The sequence below is a fragment of the Microtus oregoni genome, unplaced genomic scaffold (assembly GCF_018167655.1).
Source record: "Microtus oregoni isolate MIOR12 unplaced genomic scaffold, Mior012 000068F_ref0000429, whole genome shotgun sequence".
Taxonomy (NCBI): domain Eukaryota; kingdom Metazoa; phylum Chordata; class Mammalia; order Rodentia; family Cricetidae; genus Microtus; species Microtus oregoni.
The window spans coordinates 5212083-5229220 of NW_024543975.1; the positions used below are offsets into that span (position 1 = coordinate 5212083).

The window sequence follows — 17138 nt, forward strand, 5'->3', positions numbered from 1 at the left end:
TTATTTTCTTCTCTATAATTTTTGTTTTCTTCTCTTTTAGAGACCCAACTAGTTAAGATTCTTTAACTTTTCTAATAACAAAAATGTGATGGTGCTTTTAACATATGAACCACTGTTCCCTGGAATCAATAAAACGATCATGATTTCTTCAATGCAAGCATATTATAGGATGGATTGGTAATCATGCCATTCAGGGTCTACTAGACCTACAAGTCCCACATTTCCAATCCATTGTAATATTTCTTTTATTTTCTTCTGTATTTCTTATCTTTTGCTACAACTAAGTATCTTTGTTCTAACCATACTAGTAAGGATTGACAGTTCCTGAATCTCAATTTAAGCTTAGCTACATTAAAGTGCTTGTTTGGTGTCTCCTCTGCCTCGACAGTGATCTTTCTTCATAGCTCTCCCTGTCTGTTTACATTATTTATTACTACTAAAATTCTACTATTATCTTTTAAAATTAGATCTTGGTCTGTTCCACTAAGTGAAGTCCTGTGTGTTATCAGCCTGCACATCAATTACCCAGTATCTTCATTCAGACCCACCCTCCTACATTGTGAATGCCTATTGTTCTACTTGAAGTTCCTATTACAGATTTCAACATGAGTGCATGGATGACTTCTTATTGACTGTGCAGACATTTTGTTTCTCTGAAATTCCATTTTTATTCTGGTGAAAACTATTTCCTAAAGCAATGAAAGTGCCTGTAGAAAAGAGAGGTGAAAAATAGGCTTTGTCCATCCATGTATGGATTATGCTGTAGTCATTAAGTTTGTGTTGAGGGTTCAGTGTTATGGAAATGTGAATATGACATAAAGCAAATTTTTGACAGCCACTAGTACATGTTACTAAAACTTTAACACTAGTATAACAACAATAATTTAATAGGCACATATTTGTCAAGGCATATTCAATTGCCCTGCATTGTATTTAATGTAGAACAATGTGGACTATCAAGATCAAGCCCTTCAGGAGAGTTGATGAAATCCTGTCATTAGGGTTGCTCAAGTCTAGACACTGAATTCTGAGTCACTGCTTGTGAATCATTTTCCCTTGTGGTATCAGTTATGACAAATAAATAAGTTAGATATTGTTCTTACAGAATCTCTGGAACATAGAAGGTTCTAGTCAAACTTAAACATGTAAGAAGCTAGCATCATGCCTAGGTAAATAAATACTTGTAAACCTACTGGACTGAAAGTGGTGTCGGAATGGAAGACTAACTGGTGCTCTTAGCACTACAGTTTTCTCTTAATGACACCTTTAATCATTAATGTGAATTGCTACATAAGTAACAATGAGCATGGCATGCAAAGGTTACGATTCAAAACTGAAAGCAATCTAACATACTGTTCTTTAAGATGAATTAGTTTTGATTCCCTACATCATTAAAATTTGTCTGTTGGGTTGGGCAGTGGTGGCACCTTCAATCCTGGCATTCAGGAGTCAGAGGCAGTCAGATTTCTCTGAGTTCGAGGTCAGGCTGGTCTACAGAGTGAATTCATTCAGGACAGGCTCCAAACGCTATACAGAGAAATTCTGACTCAAAAACAAACAAACAAACAAACAAACAAACAAAAACAAAAACAAAGAAAAAGAAAAAGAAAGGTATACAAATCAATTCGGTGTGCTAGCACAGGTAGGGGATCCAAAACTTAGAAAAGCTGGGCAGCTGTAGTCAGACTGATGACTATCTTAAATATCACCATAGAACCTTCATTTAGCAATTGGTGGAAACAGAGGCAGAGACCCGCAGTGGAGCATTCACTGGACTGAGCTCCCAAAGTCCAGTTGAAGAGTGGGAGGAGTGAGGTTATGAGCAAAGAGGTCAAGACCATGATTGGGACATCCACTGTAACAGTTTACCTGAGCTAATGGGAGCTCGCCAACTCCAGCCGGACTGGGAAGGAACAAGTATGACACCAAATTATTCCGATTGAATTGGGTAACAGTTGAATGGCTGGGGCAGACTGAGGGGCCACTAGCAGAGTCACCAGGATTTATCCCTACTGCTTGTACTGACTGTTTGGGAACTTATTCTCTTTGGATGGATACCTTGTTCAGCCTAGATAGAGTAGTGAGGGCCTTGGACCTTCCCCAAAGCAATGTGCCTTACCTTCTCTGAGGAGTAGATGGGGGGTGGGGTCGGGTGGGGTTAAGTATAATGGAGGGAATGGGAGGAGAGGAGAGTGGGAACTTGGATTGATATGTATAATGAAAAAGGACAGTTTGTTTTCTTTAAAAAAATAATAAAGAAAAAAAAAACGGAAAACTTGGGCAGAGGGTAAGAGTTGTATGCTAGCTTGGGATTAATCACCAGCACAAGAAACAAAATTCTAAGTTTGACGAGATCCAAGACAGCCAAAGCTACACAGAAAAGCCCTATTTTGGAAAAAAAAAATGCAATCAGACATATACAAGATCTATATAATAGAAAAGTATGTATTTCAACATATAATTAGAATCAAATCTATACATTTGTAGGACATAAAGAGGTTCTTATCTTGAGACTGAGAGTACCTCATCTTGATCATTATTCATTCTGTGCTGTGGTCCAATATGTATAAAACCCTATCCTTATGTTAATAAAAATGTTTCTGTTTTCGTAAGAGTAGCAATAAATTGAAAAGAGCTCTAAAATCTAATGCAGTTAGCAGGGATCATATTTCGATTATTTTCACAAACGTTATCTTTTGATTGTGTGTGTATGTAAACTTTTGGATGTTTGAAGTTCTGTTCTGTTTATAGTAAGAAAAAACATGGTTAAACAAACTCTCAAGATTCAAACATTAAAAATGCATTAGAATTATTATAAAAAATACACAAGAAATTTTAGGTTAAGATTTTTCTTGAAAGCTGGTGATGTCAATCTTTAATCCATGTCAAATGACCCTGCACAGTACTGGCAATTAGTTATTCATATCACAGGGGCACTTTGTGCTCCTTGCAAGGTTACCTAGGAAGATCTTTAATCCATGTCAAATGACCCTGCACAGTACTGTCAATTAGTTATTCATATCACAGGGGCACTTTGTGCTCCTTGCAAGGTTACCTAGGAAGATTGTAATCACTCACATTCAGTCCCATAATACAAATAAAACAATTAGGAATAAAAACAATCTTGAAATAACAAGACTGTATCTACCAGCCATCTATATGAATCTACAACAGTCTGGAATGAGATAGCCAGCTATACTTATCTACAATAGTCTGGGTTTAGAAAACCTGTTCACTTCGGAAATCTTTGTGATGATTAAATGTTTCTGGCACGCGTCAGAGTTGACAGTGTTTTCTGACATAAATCTTGACACATCTCTGTTCCTCTCACATAAGCTAGGAGGAACAAAAATTACAGGAAAACACGGTCTTAAAATTTTTCCTGTACCAAAGTATTTGGCCAATTACAAGTAACAAATAAACTGCTGTGGTGATTTGGCATTTTGAAATTCCCAGACTTGAGAAGTAGTGTGTAGTAGGAGCTGTGGGCTGCATTCCTGCCACCAGGCCTCCTGGCTAGCTTATTCCCTAAATAACAACACACACATTGTATTCTTTTATACACTGCCTGGCCCATTAGTTCCAGCCTCTTATTGGCTAATTCTCACATCTTGCTTTAACCCATATTTAATAATCTGTGTAGCACCACGAGGTGTGGCTTACCAGGAAAGATCTTAACCTGTATCTGTGTCAGGTGGGAGAATCATGGTGACTGCCTGACTCGGCTTCTTTCTCCCAGCATTCTGTTCTGGCTACTCCACCTACCTAATTTTCTGTCCTATTAAAGTGCCAAAGCAGTTTCTTTATTAACCAATGAAATCAACACAAAACAGAAGACTGTCCCACATCAGTAGTGTGTGTAGTAGTAGTAGTAGTAGTAGTAGTAGTAGTAGTAGTAGTAGTACCTATGTATGTATGTGTGTAAGGTAGTAGTGTGTGTGTAGTAGTAGTAATAGTGTGTATGAGTGTGTGTGTTTACAGGAGTAATAAATGATTCTTTGCTAATATATTTTCTCATTTAAGGGACATTTATAGAATATATAATACATATGTGCGGGCAAGGCTTGCAGTGAGTACTGGAAAGAAAGAAAGAAAGAAAGAAAGAAAGAAAGAGAAAATCCCTGACTGTTGGAGAGCTTACAATGTGGGATAGACATGGATAGTATCTGAAACACAACAAATAAACAAACCAACCCCCCAATTACCCTGCAAATAAATATATAAAACTAGCAAATACACACAACATACAAGCCAAGAGTAGTCATGTCCCATAGAAGTCATGGCGACAGAAACTTCCTTCAGCTCTGCTATATAAGCCACTGGTTATAGGCAGCTATAACACACTAGATTTAACCTAAGTATAACTAATACCTAAATTTCAAATTCTGTATAATTTTAATTAATTTAAATTGCCACTTGAGGCCGATAGTTGCCCTGTTGGAGAGTGAACCATATAGTTAGAAGAGTGTAGATATCCTTGGAACACATGCCTCAAGTGTTAATGCTTATGAGTTTAGGGGAGGAGGATCAGAGGTGACAGACATGCCTTTCAAGACCCTGCCTATCCAATCTCACTCATAAAGAATGCAGACATCCTTGTGCAGAAAAAGTCGATATAGAGGAATAGTTATAGTTATAAGCAGATTATCAAACAAAGACAGTGATGTTGAAGAAAACTGGAATGGAGTCAAGTATGGATGTAACTGTGTATGGATAAGAGACAAGAGGTCAAGTCCATGGTGGGGAGTTTACCCTAAAGTTTAAAATATAATATATTCATTCTCAATGTTAAGTTTTATTAACAGTTCATTAGAGCCTCCTAGCTCCCCCAAGCCATTACAGATGTATAATTTAGCTGGAGTGTTTTATAAGACTGTATTTTGAGTTAAGTTTAACCAAGTTTATATTCAGCTGTTCTTCAGTTCGTTAAGGAGCAGCCTGTATAATTTCTTTTCTTACCCCATTGTTAATGTCTGTGACCCCATTCTGCTGTAGATCCATCCTCACCATAGCAAAGTTGTTCTTTGCCTCTCTTGAGAGTGAGCTCATCTCTAAAACTGAAATGTAATGGAAAGATGTGATAGAAGAAAATAAGCCAATTTTCATGGGCTAACAATTCTGTAAAACTAATGACCATTATAGGTCATAGAGTAAAGGAGTCAGGAAACAAAATGTTTTCAATAAAAAAAATATGAGGTGTATAAGACTGAATAGGATGTTAATGAAATTTTAAGTATTCAGAATTATCTTAAATTGTATCTCACTGAAATAATATTGTCACACGTTAAAACTTCTCAATGTGTATATATATATATATATATATTTCATTTACATATAATAGTCTATTACTGTAGATTTTAGCTCTATCAGTGCTTTCATTTGTAGAAAGAATCAGATATCTTTGTAAAAATAGTTATAATACCCTTCTTTCAAAGTTCATTTTTAATTAAGAAAATGCTATAGTTTCCTTTAATTAAATTAGTTTTCTTTTCTTTATTGTAGAATTGCTACCTCTTAATGTGATTTCTTTCTCCCTCTTTCTTCTTCTTCTTCTTCTTCTTCTTCTTCTTCTTCTTCTTCTTCTTCTTCTTCCTCCTCCTCCTCCTCCTCCTCTTCTTCTTCTCTCTCTTCCCCCCCCTCTCTCTCTCTCTTTCTTATGCTAGATTATCAGGGCACTGGTGAATATGCCCTATATAGAGAGGCAAGGAAAGAAACAAGAAGATTCTAATGTCATTTGAAGATCTATATATAAGAGTCTCTAAAATGTGCGCTATTGCTTGTCATTTGTTGAGTAGCAGTCAATAAATTATTGAGTGAAAAAAAGCAGGAAAAACTGAATGTTAACGTTATTTCTTTACACATATATAATATGTGCTATGCCTACATTGCCCCATTTAATTTTACCCATGAGGTACCTAGCAATGTATTTATTTTCAAGATAAAGATGGACAAACTGCGCACATTTGCTTTCACAGATACACATACTTTGTAATGCTACCAAGATTCAATTTATAGCCTTTTGAACTATAAAACCTGTATTTCCTTCAGCTCCGAGCTATCTCAATGGGTAAAGTACATGATTTAGAAGTACTAGAACCCAAATTTGATCCCCAGCATCTGTGTAAAAAAGAACCACGCATGTTGGTGCGAATTTGTAATTCCTTCACTGAGAAGGCAGAAAGAGAATGACACCTGGAGGCATTTGGCAGTCCCTCCTGATCTACAGGGTGATATGGTGGTAAATGTTTATCATTAAACAATATGAGAAACTACCAAAAAATGATAGGTGAGGTTGACCTCTGTACTCTAAACACATACCAACATACATGTGTATGCACACGTAGACACATATTTCTTCTATTATACACCCTCTTTAAATTATTATTCATTAATATCTAGAATATAATAGTTTTACCTTGGTTTTGCCATTTGTTAGTTTTTATTTAACATCTTGATGTAGAGATTCCTAATTATTCTGACTTTTAGTTTTTTTGTCTCTAAAATTGAGTTATTCATTATTTTGTCTAAAATTCCCAATGAAACTTATTGCACTACCTTTGTATTACTTGGAAGAATGTATAAAATATATAGGAAAATGTCTAGAACATAGTAGGCACTTATTGCATTTTGGCTATTGTTAATCATTTTATCCAACTTTCTTCACAAGTCCATGTATGATGATTTTTTTTATTTATTCTTTTAACTTCTTCAAGATTTTTTTAAAGCTTCATGCTTCTTTTGTCTTTCTAACCACATACTCTTTAGTTTTCATCTTCTTATAATTTCAGATTATATGCAACCAGATACAATTATTAATGAACTCATAGGAAAATTGATTAACATTCTAATGACTTCCTTCCCAAGAACTGAAGAAGATCCTGGACTTCCTCACATTTTCTCTGGTTGTGGCTGTCTGCCCACAATCAATGTCTCCACAGAGATTGGCCTTGGCATATCGTGGGCTGCTATTCATTGCGGGTTGGTGCGTCTTCTCACTGCTCTTGTGACTTGCCTGTGAACTCTATCCCTCACTGCATGCTGTCAAATATTGACTAGCATGTTGATGATGACATTTGTTTTTATTTTCACATTTTGTTTAGTAACTAGGGAAATTAATTTTTTTGGCCTGCTTTTCCTGTTTCTGGAAATCTCTTGCATCTTTCTCTTGAAGTGCTCTGTACTTTCTGCACTGTTATTTTGCCCTTCATCGGGTCATTTTAGAAAAGACTTAATCTGCTCTGGTAAAATGATTCATTTGGTTTCATGAAAACCCTATCTGTCTCATATAAGAAACTCTCCTGTAAAAAAAAATAAAAGAAAGAAAGAAAGAAAGAAAAGAAAAAAGAAAATTAAAGTTTTAGATAGTGCCACCTTGAGCCAGCTTTGAGGTCAAGCCAGAATAACAGGAAGGGGAAAATTAGGAAGACAGTAAAAGACATTGATATTTAGGTGACACCTGAGTCTTTTTGCCTAGCTAGTGAGATGACAAACAAAGAACCATTTGAATGATGAGGAGATCAAGCACTGCCATACACACAACCAGGTACTATTTTCCATTCCCAATTACAAACAAAAGAAATCAGCCTGGATTACAAAAGTATCCACAGCATATGACAGTGTTAACATAGATCCTGGGTTCAAGACATGGTACAAATCTATAGCTTTAGCAGTAAGGCATTCAAATAGAGTAAAATAAGGCTGGGGATGTGCTTAATGGTGTATCACTCTCAGAGTGTTCATGAGGTCTGGGTTCTGTCTCTTATCAGTCAAGAATTTAATGAAGTAATTAAACAAGTAAACACACACATAAGTATGAAATAAATGCAAGAAGAAAAGATATGAGACAAGAACTGCATCTGTTTTAGACTCATACATGGCATTTTACCCAAAGCTCTGGATCACGAGAAGGGGACCCCTCAATGGTACATACAAAGAACCTTGCTTGAATAGTAATCTTTTTACATGGAGAATTTCCCTTCTCATTTTTCCTCACTTGCTCCATGTGTTCTCAGAAACAAAAAAGAAAAGAGTAATCTCATTACCAGTTTTGAACAAAGAAAGCCATGTTTTTCAACTCAGATCTTTTCTTTCTTGGTTTCCTTGAATGCCCTGCAAATTTCTTTCCCAGCTCTTTGGCCTCTAGGCCTGCCAAAGAGCCCCTATTTCTCTGAGCTCTCTTTAAGCTTTTTGCCTTCCTAGCAGTCTTTAATTCTCCTCTTTGTTTCCCTCTCCAACCAGTCCTGACACTGGTCCTTTCCCAGCCTGTCTTTGTGTTCTTACTCCAGGGGAAAACTTCCATGGGCTCCTTCATGTTTATGCAGTCACGGCCAGGGGCAAGCCTTTTATTTATTTCTTGAACCCAGCAGGGGTTTCCTGGTTGGTTTTATGTGTCAGATCTGAGTTAATTGGACTAATCAATCTAACGAATTTTTCTGAAGTTGTTCGACTGTCTTAGCTCCAAGAGCTAGTCATTGCAGCTAATTGGTGGCACCCCCACCGCTTGAATTTAGTTTCATTAGGCATGTTTTGTGAGGTCATTTCACTCACTGGAAATAATCCTTTCCATCTGCCATTTAGAAGGTTTCTGGGAAATGTATTTTAAAACTGCTAAGATTGTGGGTGTAGAAAGGCTTGAAATGGATATCCTAGCAAGTTTAGAGGCTATAGTGTAAAGTTGTCTGATAAGTGCACAGAGATCCCACTGTGGCGAGGTGAACACTTATTAGCTCTACCTGAAGTCCTCTCTTTTCATCTGGAAAGCACAGGCAATACTTATGCCATGAAATAAAGAATTTTAATTAAAAATTGATTGTGAATGAGATTGTTTAATTATTCTCAAAACTGGGCTGCTGCTATTAGTTTCCACAAAATGAGTAGCAGAGGGAACATCATTAGCACTAAATACAATCATGTTAGAGGGAAATAACTTAAGCATTTGCCAGTGAGTTTCACACCGATCTTATGGGTCAATGTTAATTATGCAGGTATAACTCAGGGTCATGAGGATATCCTACTGGAGAGTTTGTATAGGAAATCTCTGTGGAATGCCCACAACAATTCAGATATGGACTACGAGCCCTCTAACTTATCCACTACTTGTCCTTTTTTTTTTTTTTTTTCTGGTGTATCTGAGTCACTGGCTAGGCACAATTCAGAAAAAAAAAGTAAAAAAAGCTGGAATAAATTCGTGCAGACTGAAACACTTAAATAACAGAAAATTGTAATCTCGAAATGCTGCAAAAGAAAAATCTTAGATCACGATGTGTCTATTGGGCTGATTTTAGGAAGGCATCTTTCTGGCTTCTTTTCACGGTACCATCATAAAGAAATCAAGGTCTCACATGCCTCTTCTTATAAGGCTCAACTCTCCTGAGTGTCTAAACTTACCTTGGGGACATTCATAAGGCTTTTTCTCAGACAGTCATGTTGGGCTTTACATCTTTGACATGAATTCCGTATGGAAACAACACAACGTATAGTTTGAGACAAAAGAGGTCTGAATTTAAATATATTTCCATTTTTCTTGTTTACTAGCTGTAGGATTAAATTTTTCCTATGATTTTCATACTTTATTTGGTTGAATAAGTTGTTAAATGCTATCTGAGGTCTTTATCTCCAGTTTTCAAAGGACTATGAAGCATGCAATTTAAGATAGAATTTTGGAAAATAACTGATGTAAAATCAAAATAGGAATCTCACAGAAGGTAGAAAAACTACTAATAACTGCATTATTGACTTTGTGGTATCTCAACATGAAAAATATTAATATATCTCTTTGACTTGACATGATTTCTGATTATTTACCACCATGATTCGATGAAAGTAAGCAGACCTTCACAATCATTGTGCGCACATACTGTCCCTTTCCTTTGCTTACTAGGAAAGGGAAACTACCATAACTGGAGGAAATATACATACAATTATTCAGGTACTACACAGCAGAGGGAAGATTCTTAGCCTTTGACTCCATCTGTATTCTGTAGTCTACACCAGAAGTTCCCAATCATGTGTCATCATCACAGTCGATGACTCCTGTTTCTAGCAATTCCTAGTTCCCTTGAATTAGCTCAAATCCTTTTGAAATCACTCAAAAAAGAGCAAACGTTAAGGGAGAAATACTACGAAGAGATATAATTTCTAATAACCTGTAATTATAAGAATGCAGATATTGTTTTGAGGCACTGTTGTTATAGAAAGCTTTTTGCTAAGCTCTTCTATGTGGTGGTTTGTTACTATTTAATAAGATGCTGGAGAACAGTTATTCTATGCTATATTTAGTGCATGAGCATTGTCATCCACTCAAGTTTGGTCAGTAGGGTTAGTATAAGATAATGCAGTTCCCTAGAGACTAAGCCTCTATCCCTATATTTTAATCCTATCGATTCTACCCTTAGTTACATTTCTAGTTTTCTTTCTTGAGAATCACTTCTATTTGGGTAAAACTTCTCACTGGCTGCTCCCCACATTATTTTTTCTTCACAGCCATTTTGAAGTGCCGCAAACCATGATGAATGTCTCAGCAAAACAAAGTCTGAGCCGGGCGATGGTGGCGCACGCCTTTAATCCCAGCACTTGGGAGGCAAAGGCAGGCGGATCTCTGTGAGTTCGAGACCAGCCTGGTCTACCGAGCTAGCTCCAGGACAGGCTCCAAAGCCACAGAGAAACCCTGTCTCGAAAAACCAAAAAAAAAACCAAAAAAACAAAAACAAAAAAAAAACAAAGTCTGAAACTTCCTTGCTTGGTTTCCAATCCAGACTCTAGTGTTTCCTGACCTTAGGAGCTTGAACAATTTACTTAGCATTTCTGCACTTTAGTTTCTTCATCTGAAAAAGGAACATATTGTTAAGATCCACCCTTAGCATAGCTCTTACTAGATGTGTAAGGAGTTTTATAATGCATGTCATTCCAAGGGATTATAGCTAGGAAATAGGCTACCTATATTTTACATTTTCCTTGCAGTAAATATAAAGTCTCTCATTTCTATAGACTGAGAGATATATTCCAGTTCAGTTATAATCCCCAAGTCGTTAGTTATTTTTGTGATAACTTTGGAAAACACACACACAAACACATAGACATATAAACACACATGTTGTTTTCTGTAATTCATTTATTTTCCTGTGTTCTTGTGTTTTTTCTGCCTGGGTCCTTAAAAGTTCCGTGTGTTTATAAACCATGCAAAGTTTGACAGTAGCATGTAATTACTCAGAGTGCTTTGCTGCTAACTCCACAACAACAGCCATTTAGTTTGTTTTCAGAGCTATTGTGCTTAATTAATATTTATGTAAGACTTAGTGAAATCATGAAAATTAGCAGATGTCCTTATCTAAACAGGTGGTGCATCTATCAACGGCGATGACAAAAACGGTTGCTACAATAGCACTTTTTTATTGCAGAGTCATTTCCAAGTCCAGTCAGTAATCAGGACTTTCACCTTTATGCCCCAGTCTAGAAAACATACAACTGGCAAATAAACTTGACTGCCAGCGTATTGTAAGATATTCATGTGAAATATGAAATTTAATTTTATTTCAAAAACTAAAATATAATATCAGTAGCTGTCTTAGCTACTTTCTTTTGATGTGATAAGACATCTTTACAAAAAAACTTATAAAAGAGTTTATTAGGCCCTATAGTTTCAGAGGGAAAATCCATGGTCATTATATGGGGGCAGGGGCATGGAAGCAGGCAGGGGAGGCACTGGAGCAGCACCTGAGAGCTTACATTTGGCTTTACAATCCGGAGGCAGAGAGAGGGAGAGAGGAAGAGATAGGAAAACAGGGAAAGGAAAGAGTGGGGTGCTGTCGTCTGTAGTGGGCTTTTGAAAATTTTAAAGCATGCTTTAAGTGATAGACCAGCTCCAACAAGGCCACATCTCAGCAAGGTCACTTCTCTCAATCCTTTACAATCTGTTTTACCAAATAGGGACAAACACTCAAATATATGAGGCTATGGATGCCATTCTCATTCAAACCACAACAGTGGCATTGTCGCACTGTTCCACAGAAAAACCCAGAAATCATACAAAGTTGTCAGGATGGCTTTCTAGAAGGACTGAGGGTACAGAGTTCTTGATTTAACATTCTAGCATAAAGCATTCAGTTTAGTGACTGCTGAAACTCTGCCTGTCTTGTACACATTCCAGGAAGCAGCAGTAAAGGCTGTAAAAAGAGCTTTATGTCAGCACCTCTAATTTACACTCACTTATCTGCTAGTGTATGATTGCTGCATCTCTGCAGGACCTTATGACATACCTTATCCTTATGACATACCTTATCCTTATGACATACCTTATCCTTATGACATACCTTATTCTTATGACATACCTTACCCTTAATCAAATAACATTACCTAGGTGAAAGAGATTCTTAAAATTTTACCAGTTTACTTAAGGCATATTCTGTTCCCTAAACTAAAACTAAATTTTCAATCAAGAAAGGGAAAATGTTCATTTAAATAAACAATGAGTTTAAAATGTTAATTTATAAATGGTTACTTTATTTATTTATTTTGTTTTCTTTCTTCATATTGAATTGTTATGACGGTTTCCTGTGAAATACATTTCCATATCCTTTAAAATCAGCATGTAATTAATGATGAGGACTTAAAAAAATCATAAAATTACAGACCAAAATCAGTTTACTCTCTTACAGCTACTAAATATTATACTGTTTATCTTATGTATATAAGACACTAATTCAGGTGTTCATAATAAGAGTGAGTAGAGTGACATGAAAATAGATTTCGGGCTTATGTATTTGAAGGGACAGCAGAGGTGATAAATCTGCAGCATAATTCAGACAGAGGTAAATAAAGCACAGTTAGATGCAGGAACGTGCTGTGTGGCATGGACTGATATTTAAGCACATTGATGTGGTAGGCGTTTCTGTAGAGATACATCCCACCATGCAAATTTCCTCACGGGAGACTGTGCTTAAAGAGGCTTGTCTTTCAGATCTCCAGAGGGTCACCAAGGTCAAGTGATGGATGGGAGATGAGATTTGTAGGCATCAGATCCAAGTTTATGGTGAGAGGGAATGACTTCAACACTCCTCACAGTAAGCTAGTACACTGCAATTGCCCAAGCCCAGCAGAAGGCAAAGACGACTGGTTTTAATTTGACTGTTGATTTTCCTCTTCTCCAGTTCTCCTGTTGTGGAATGACTGACAGTTTCTGCACAGCTTAGTTCATTAGGTCTAGAAAACAAAACAGGAATAGGAAATGTTCCCTGAGGTTCAAGTATTTACTCTCTGAAGACTCTGGGTCAGCTCAGAAAGTTTAATAGTCCTCAACTTCATGCCTTTGTATTCCAGGAAACTTCATTTGCCTGTAAGTGCGTTTTTTTCTTTGTAATGGAATATTTTTTATAAAAATACCAGCCTTTGTAACAGTAGCTGAACTGTTAAGTATACTTGTCTTCCTTCAGGACTTATAAAAATGTTAAGATTTCCCATTGTATCCTCAAATTCTTAATATATCTTCCCAATAGAGTCTATGGTTTGTGTGTGTGTGTCTGTGTGTTACATAACTGCATATATATGTTTCTGTTTAGCAAGCCTCTCCTCCTCTGCCTGACAAAGTGATATTATTCCTTTATGGCATTTCTTTCATAAAGATTTCCCTAGCTTTTTCTCAGAGTTAATTACTTCTGTCCATGTTCATGCTCTGTTCTTCTGTCATCCCAGGCATCACTGTGTATTTTTAGGATTTTATGCTTCCACTTTTATTTCCCACTAGAATAGAAGTTCCTTAGTTGTCAAATGCAAAGCTTATTTGTTCTTGAAACACTGGTACCTAGCAAAGGACCTTGCAGACAGTCGGTTTGAAAATGTTTTGTTTCTGATAAAAACATACCCCATTAAAGATAAGGCTAATGCTGAGAGCATGAAGTAAATAGAAAATGCACAAATTGTTTTAATTATGTAATCTTTCCAAAATCATTATTTGAAGGGACACTTTTAGTCTTCATTACAAGTTATCATTAAATATATGTTTACATGGTCTAATTATTTCACATGCTCTATGCTTCCTGTATTTTAAAGCATTTTCCAAAAAAAAAAAAACCCCTCATATTCCTGTGTCTTCTTTAAATTGAAATCACTTAGACTTTCTTCATTTTCTAAAGGACATGGGCACAAGCTGGCTTAAAATAGATGTCTTCTGCAAACTATAAGCCCTAGATTATTATATGTTTATAAATTAGTATACGTATTTATTTAACCACAAGATCATCACTGGTTGTGGGCTCCCTAGGAATTCAGAATGCAGCTTTAGCTTTTTTGCCTTTGCATCTCTTGGGCAGACTGCAGGCATGAGGAGTCACATACCTTTTCTGAAATCCTTATGGATGGCAATGTGCTAATAAATGTTTAAATGACTCTCTCTCTCTCTCTCTCTCTCTCTCTCTCTCTCTCTCTCTCTGTCTCTCTCTCTCACACACACACACACACAGACACAAATTGACAGTTGAGTTCAACTACTCATGTAAACAACATTATTAGTTAGTAAAGACATAAGCTTATACTGCTGAATGATCAATATGGATCTTCCATAGTTTTAAAACAGGGAAGACTTCATCTCGAGAAGCTAATACATTCATAAGCACATATTAAGACATACTCCCAGAAAGTGGCAATAAACATCAATTTCATCGTTGGTTTTATATGACAGTTGGATTAATTTCTTAATTAATTGTTGTTTTATATGTTTGGACATATTTATTGAAATATACTGTGATTTTTTAAGATAATAACAGCCAGTCATAATTCTGGGAATTATGGCTTAATAAGATAAATATTTTTGCCCTTATAGGGAAAGCAGAAGTTACAATCTTTATGTAGTATAGTAAAGTTATTTTCAAGGCATATTCCATAGAAACCATTCAATTAAAGTGTTACCAAATTTGGAATCAAAAGTTAGTGATTTAATGATTATCTCTAATGGAATATAGGAGGGAAAAGGATAGATTTTAAATACACAGAATTTTATTCAAAAGAAAAGGAACTTATCTTGTGATTTCTGTTACTTCATCCATGTGTGTCCTTCTGAGTCCACTACTAAAACACTTATTATTGCTGATATTATTTTATGGATGGAAAACATATTTAATCTAAGACTGGCTAATTAATTGAGTAAATGGTGACCCCTCAGAGATCATACAGGATAGGAACTATGTAGAAACTAAAATGAGGACGTTAGAAGTAACAACTGAGGGAGGACCTGTTTACAGTTTCAAGTGTCATGAACACACTACACCAGCCACATAGGTGGGTACATTTCTGGTTTTGCACAATGCCAGAATTTATTGAGTAACAATAAATTCACAAGGTAAGGCAGCATCAACAACAGCACTTGCCATATAATTTTGCTTCTCTTAGTAGCTCTGCTGGCTGGTTTCTGTGTCACTTTAGTACAATGAAGAGTATCCTGGGCAGAGGGAACTCTAATTGAGAGCACATATCCATCAGATTGTGTGTGTAGGAAACTCTTTCGGGCGATATTTTTGATTAATGCTTAATGTAGAAAGGATCAGCACACTGTGTGTGCTGCTACTTACAGGAAGGTGGTCTTGAGTAGCATAAGAAAGAAAGCTGAAAAAGCCAAGGAGAGCAATCCTTCATAATATCTGCTCCAGTTCCTGCCCCTAGTTTCCTGATCTGCTTGAATTCCTGCCTAGACTTCCCTTAATTAAAGACTGTGGAATGGGAGTTGTAACATGAAATAAAACTTCCCTCTTCTTTGTTTTCGATCAGTGTTTCATTACAGCAGGAGAACGCAAATCAGGACAGTAACCCGAGCCTAAGAAACCATTGGTTCATTAATCCTATCTTAATCACAAATATTCACACTCAAATCATACTTATGCGTCCCACAGTAAATATATCTATATATGCTTTTACATATGTCAATTACGGAACTGCTAAAAAGAGTAAAAGAGCCACATAATTTGAAGAAACTCGAAAAACTATCCTTGTGAAACCAATAGGGATACAGGAGTTTCTACACTGATAACTAAACTACAGGGAAGAAGTGTTTTTTTTTTTGTTTTGTTTTGTTTTTTTGTTGTTGTTGTTTTCTTTTTTTCCAGTAAGAGCCGTTAAGTTACAAGTTTGAGAGTGAAGCTACAGAGTTAAGTTCAGCTGTAGAGGTGAAAGGGTTGAGCCTAGTCAGGAGAAAGGAATGGACCAATTAATAAAAGGCAAGTCCAGATGGGAAAATAGGACACACAGACCATACTGTTACCAACAGCTTCTATGTCCAGATGAAGCCTAGGAAACAGTAAGCATATCTCTACTTGTCAGTCCTTAGTGCATGCATCACATGGTCAGATTGTATACTGGTAGTAGCCATCACTATGTTAGGAGTCCACCATTTTATGAGGTCAGAGGAAGAGATGTACACCCCTCCCTTGGTCACTGCTTCCCTATAGTTCCAGTACATTCCATAAATTTACAGGCTGGTACTCTTTCTGTTCTTAGGGATGCTTTGTTCATAAGTTCTGTTACAAATGTGGCACTGGATAGATGGTACTATTTGTGGATCCATGTAAGTATCCAATCATCCCCCATCCTCCAAATGGAGTTTAAAGGTGATTGTAAACGGATTCTCTTAGGGCAAGGCACAATCTGAAAACAATCACTGTTTTATACAATATGGAGTAACTCAGAGCAGGACACAACTGGTCTCACGTCACAATCTGAACATAATCTAAGGAAGGATTTGTCAGCTGCTGTCCTTTTCCCTCTGCCCTTAAATTAATTCATAGTATTTTTGATGGTTTTTAGGAGACAAAACCATCAAAGAAATTTTCTATCTTTCCCTTGGGATATTGAAACTTCATGAAGAATGCCTTTATTTATGAGGTTAAGAAAACATTACCAAAAGGTGAAGGTATCTGTAATTTATTCTTGTGACTTCTGATCTGTGTGTGACATTTTAACTTGTCATGTCATAGGTTTTTATTTTCCTGATGTAGCACAAAACCCACTCACCTGCCTCTTTCAGATCTAGAAAGATTTTATATTCAGTCACTTCTTTAGAAATTTAATTTTATATACAACCTAAGTCCTAGGAAGGTTTCACCTAAATAGAAGTTTTCTTCGGATTGTTTAAGGAAGTATAAGGAATTAGGCCTAGT

At 36.4% G+C, this 17138-nt stretch overlaps 1 protein-coding gene across 6 annotated transcripts in view; it reads left to right on the forward strand.

Annotated features, from left to right (window-relative positions):
- Lrrc4c (leucine rich repeat containing 4C) overlaps positions 1-17138 on the forward strand; it is a 1344378-nt gene that overhangs the window by 1243708 nt on the left and 83532 nt on the right. The gene's annotated exons all lie outside the window — the stretch shown is intronic.